The sequence below is a fragment of the Schistocerca cancellata genome, chromosome 6 (assembly GCF_023864275.1).
Source record: "Schistocerca cancellata isolate TAMUIC-IGC-003103 chromosome 6, iqSchCanc2.1, whole genome shotgun sequence".
NCBI lineage: Eukaryota > Metazoa > Arthropoda > Insecta > Orthoptera > Acrididae > Schistocerca > Schistocerca cancellata.
The window spans coordinates 678,489,459-678,495,633 of record NC_064631.1 but is presented as its reverse complement, the minus strand read 5'-3'; positions in this window follow the sequence as shown (position 1 = coordinate 678,495,633).

Genomic DNA, 6,175 nt, shown 5'->3' with positions numbered 1-6,175 from the left:
ATTTATAAATACACTCCTGGAAATTGAAATAAGAACACCGTGAATTCATTGTCCCAGGAAGGGGAAACTTTATTGACACATTCCTGGGGTCAGATACATCACATGATCACACTGACAGAACCACAGGCGCATAGACACAGGCAACAGAGCATGCACAATGTCGGCACTAGTACAGTGTATATCCACATTTCGCAGCAATGCAGGCTGCTATTCTCCCATGGAGACGATCGTAGAGATGCTGGATGTAGTCCTGTGGAACGGCTTGCCATGCCATTTCCACCTGGCGCCTCAGTTGGACCAGCGTTCGTGCTGGACGTGCAGACCGCGTGAGACGACGCTTCATCCAGTCCCAAACATGCTCAATGGGGGACAGATCCGGAGATCTTGCTGGCCAGGGTAGTTGACTTACACCTTCTAGAGCACGTTGGGTGGCACGGGATACATGCGGACGTGCATTGTCCTGTTGGAACAGCAAGTTCCCTTGCCGGTCTAGGAATGGTAGAACGATGGGTTCGATGACGGTTTGGATGTACCGTGCACTATTCAGTGTCCCCTCGACGATCACCAGTGGTGTACGGCCAGTGTAGGAGATCGCTCCCCACACCATGGTGCCGGGTGTTGGCCCTGTGTGCCTCGGTCGTATGCAGTCCTGATTGTGGCGCTCACCTGCACGGCGCCAAACACGCATACGACCATCATTGGCACCAAGGCAGAAGCGACTCTTATCGCTGAAGACGACACGTCTCCATTCGTCCCTCCATTCACGCCTGTCGCGACACCACTGGAGGCGGGCTGCACGATGTTGGGGCGTGAGCGGAAGACGGCCTAACGGTGTGCGGGACCGTAGCCCAGCTTCATGGAGACGGTTGCGAATGGTCCTCGCCGATACCCCAGGAGCAACAGTGTCCCTAATTTGCTGGGAAGTGGCGGTGCGGTCCCCTACGGCACTGCGTAGGATCCTACGGTCTTGGCGTGCATCCGTGCGTCGCTGCGGTCCGGTCCCAGGTCGACGGGCACGTGCACCTTCCGCCGACCACTGGCGACAACATCGATGTACTGTGGAGACCTCACGCCCCACGTGTTGAGCAATTCGGCGGTACGTCCACCCGGCCTCCCGCATGCCCACTATACGCCCTCGCTCAAAGTCCGTCAACTGCACATACGGTTCACGTCCACGCTGTCGCGGCATGCTACCAGTGTTAAAGACTGCGATGGAGCTCCGTATGCCACGGCAAACTGGCTGACACTGACGGCGGCGGTGCACAAATGCTGCGCAGCTAGCGCCATTCGACGGCCAACACCGCGGTTCCTGGTGTGTCCGCTGTGCCGTGCGTGTGATCATTGCTTGTACAGCCCTCTCGCAGTGTCCGGAGCAAGTATGGTGGGTCTGACACACCGGTGTCAATGTGTTCTTTTTTCCATTTCCAGGAGTGTAACATAGCAACTGGCTCGAATTTTAACAGTGCATTTTTCAGAGAGGCGAAAATGTAGTTATAACAGGTGTAGTGAACACGTGGAAAGGGCTCTAGGGTTATGGAAATACTACTCCAATAAAACTTTACGATGCACTGTGTCTATATAATTGGCAATTCAAACCTACACAAATATGCCCAAATTTGCAGTGACACAAAATTGGCTTAAAAGGTCTTAATATACCTGAAAATAACTTAAAATGCATTCTAAAAATTGTGTAAAACTGGAAAGCCTGCAAATTCAATGAAATGTTTATAGCAACATTTTTACTCGTTTTTAAGGTACAAATCATAAGCCAGGCATTTTGAATGAACTTTGATACAAGATCAAAGTACCCAGAAAAAATATATAGCAAACGATTTTGTGCTAACCTCATATTATGCGTACTTATTTGTTGTTTCTATGAGTCAAAGTATACAGAGTGAATCACCAAAAACTTGCACCGCTAATATTGTGGAAATTCAAAGTGCAATTGATGTGTAGTTTCCACAAAATGGATTGGTAGTTAGGGGCTTGTATTATTAGCCAGTCAACAGATTGTAATAAAACTTGGAAATTATATCTTTTGTTCAGTCATAGAGCAATGCCTATTGACATTAACAGACTTAAAGTAGGGTAAATTAGAATGTCAGTAGTGTTTGTTGCACGATTCTAGTGCGAGTCCTTTACAAGATATCGTATTTTGAAAAGTTCCTATTCTGACATTTGTACAATACCTTTGGTAGCACACACTAAAAAACAACCCAAGTGCATACACTAGCTGTGTGGATAATGACCGCCACACGAAAGAACAACACAAGTGCACACACTAGTTATGTGGATTACGACCAGTAACGAGATAATTGACCATCACAGGTTTTGTTCAAAATGACCACTGGCAGCAACAGTACACGCTTCTAGACTGGTATGGAACAACTGCTGCACACAAGCTAGCATTTCAGCAGAGATGTCCGGACAGACTACAGTAATATATCGTTGCAGATCATAGGGTGTACATGGTATGTCCTTGTAAACAGCATGTTTTAGCTTGCCCCACAGAGAAAAGTCTACCGGCATCAAATCCATGGAATGGGCCAATCAAGGTACAGGTGCCTTGCATCCAGTCCAGTGATTTGGAAACAATTCACGAAGACATGCTTTAGTGCTTCGTGCATCCTGTTGGTACCACAGGTTACTCCCAGTCTGCAGAGGAACGTCTTCTAGCTTCTGTGGAAGATGGTCTGTTAGGAGGCTGCAATACTTGTGCCTACTTGTTTCGCTCTGTTACGTTGTCCAGGTGTTACGCTACCATTTTCACGTAAATGGTTGAAGAGATTGATAATTAGTTGCTGAAACGGTTGACGTCTATTAGGATATCTTGCCACATACACCATGAAAGAACGGACTGCATTCTTCCTACACCCTCCATACGCCATGAGCATGTCGACTTTTTCTGCATTGGTTAATCCCATCGTCCAATCACAACCTACTGCTTTGACTGTCACACACTAACAGGCTAGCAAGTCGCAATGCACTCAGGAACACACAAGCACACTGTAAACAAACATAAAAACATCGTATTTAGCAACGACACAGGTTGAATGGTATAAACAAGTGTTGGTGCAGAAACTTTTCAAAATAAGATATCTCATAAACTACCTGCACTAGAATCGTCTAACAACATCCTAATTTACCATACTTTTAGTCTGTTAATGTCAATAGGCATTATTCTATTTTTTTAAAAAGTGTACGTTTGAACAAAAGAAATACACTTCCTAAGTGTTACTACAATCCGTTTGTTGGTTAATAATACGAGCCCCTGACTACCAATCCAGTCTGAGAGAGAGAGATGGATGAAGAATATAGTAGTGGGAATCAAAGAGACAGGAGATAGTGACTGACAGTGAGAGATAGTGACAGTAAAAGCGAAGCTGAAAAGGATGTAGATAAAAGCAGTGGGAGTAAAATAGAGGGGGGCAGTGGAATTGAAAAATATGGATGAGTGGAGGCTGTAACAACAAGCAGATGATGCAGTAGAAGATGATTCCAGCATGGATACATTGATATGGATAGAACTTTGTCCTTGTTATTCTATGATTTACCTTTGTTGATTTTTGTGTTTAGTTACATTAATAAAGTATGAAAAGATTCCGTACCTGTTTCTTTCATTCGCTACTATTATTCACACTGAAGTGGTCATCCCAAAAAGAAAAAAAAACAAGATTAGAATAATTCTAAGATAACATACTTTCTTCTCCAAGGCAGAGGCAAACGAGAAATACAAGAGGAAGAAACTGACATAAAGGAAGAACTGTCTCCTCCTTCAATACCACCACATGAAACCAGTATGGAGATGGTTCAAGCAGAAAAAAATGGTTCAAATGGCTCTGAGCACTATGGGACTTAACATCTGAGTTCATCAGTCCCCTAGAACTTAGAACTACTTAAACCAAACTAACCTAAGGACATCACACACATCCATGCCCGAGGCAGGATTCGAACCTGCGACCGTAGCGGTCGCGCAGTTCCAGACTGAAGCGCCTAGAACCGCTCGACCACTCCGGCCGGCTCAAACAGAAAGACATCAAATAAATAACATGGGGCACTAATGTGGTTTACACACGCTGAACGTATTTTTCAACGGGACGGTGTGAGCATAAATGAAACTAGATACATCATCACCATGGGACATCTGGATAGAGCAGTTACAGAAGAAGTGGAAGACATGTTACCACAGCAATGCTACGCGACTCCAAAGGAAGTACTGATGTGTACAATGCTGACGGAACATCGACTTCAGAAAGTTTTCGAGGATGAACTGTTGGGCGACAGACCACTGTTGCGACCTTTAGCAGGACCTGACCTTATGCCACTACAGTCACTAAAAGTGCTCCGACAACGAAAATTTCCACCGAACATTCGTGTGGCGGTTGCAGCCTGTGAACACCTGACACCACGTGAGTGTCCCATAAGGCTGACAAAGAGGATGATAGTGTGGCGGGGAAGGCCAGTTTGCGCAGTGTTAGAAAATGAGAGACCACAAAGGTAGCTCGTGTGGCGCATTATGGCTGTGAGGAGACACACAAACAGGGCCGAAGGATAGAACAGCTGGAGCAAGTAGAAGCAAGAATGATGTTAGAGTTGTCGTCGCCATGTAAGAGATACCGACGAAAAGAGGAGCATGTTGCAAGATGCAGGCATCAGTCCTGAGAAGAAAATGGAGAACAAAGGTGTCGGCATCACCAAAGATAAGGAGCAGGCATGCGAAGATGCACGCAATCTTGCCAGCACCCAAATGATATCGACGGGCGCTAAACAGCGCCGACGTCCGCCAACGATTCTGGGTGTGCTCAAAGAAGAGTGGAATAAGAGTATACGCTAATGTGATGCTATCAGCGATACACGAAGCATTCAGGCTTTTGATATATAGAGGGTGAGTCACCTAACATTACGGCTGGATATATTTCGTAAACCACATCAAATACTGACGAATCGATTCCACAGCCCGAACGTGAGGAGACGGGCTAGTGTAATTGGTTAATACAAACCATAAAAAAAATGCACGGAAGTATGTTTTTTAAAACAAACCTACGTTTTTTTAAATGGAACCCCGTTAGTTTTGTTAGCACATATGAACCTATAAACAGATACGTAATCAGTGCCGTTTGTTGCATTGTAAAATGTTAATTACATCCGGAGGTATTGTGCCCTAAAGTGGACGCTTGAGTACCACTCCTCCGCTGTTCGATCGTGTGTATCGGAGAGCACCGAATTACGTTGGGATCCAAAGGGAACGGTGATGGACCTTAGGTACAGAAGAGACTGGAACAGCACATTACGTCCACATGCTAACACCTTTTTATTGGTCTTTTTCACTGACGCACATGTACATTACCATGAGGGGTGAGGTACACGTACACACGTGGTTTCCGTTTTCAATTACGGAGTGGAATAGAGTGTATCCCGACATGTCAGGCCAATAGATGTTCAATGTGGTGGCCATAATTTGCTGCACGCAATTGCAATCTCTGACGTAATGAATGTTGTACAGGCCGCAGTACATCTGGTGTAATGTCGCCGCAGGCTGCCACGATACGTTGTTTCATATCCTCTGGGGTTGTAGGCACATCACGGTACACATTCTCCTTTAACGTACCCCACAGAAAGAAGTCCAGAGGTGTAAGATCAGCAGAACGGGCTGGCCAATTTATGCGTCCTCCACGTCCTATGCAACGCCCGTCGAACGTGTACCTCACCCCTCATGGTAATGTACATGTGCGTCAGTGAAAAAGACCAATAAAAAGGTGTTAGCATGTGTTCCAGTCTCTTCTGTACCTAAGGTCCATCACCGTTCCCTTTGGATCCCTACGTAATTCAGTGCTCTCCGATACACACGATCGAACAGCGGAGGAGTGGTACTCAAGCGTCAACTTTAGGTTACAATATCTCCGGATGTAATTAACATTTTACAATGCAACAAACGGCACTGATTACGTATTTGTTTATATGTTCAGATGTGCTAACAAAACTAACGGGGTTCCATTTAAAAAAACGTAGGTTTGTGTAATAAAACATACTTCCGTGCATTTTTTTATGGTTTGTATTAACCAGTTACACTAGCCCCTCTCCTCACGTTCGGTCTGTGGAATCGATTCGTCAGTATTTGATGTGGTTTACGAAATATATCCAGCGGTAACGTTAGGTGACTCACCCTGTATATGGC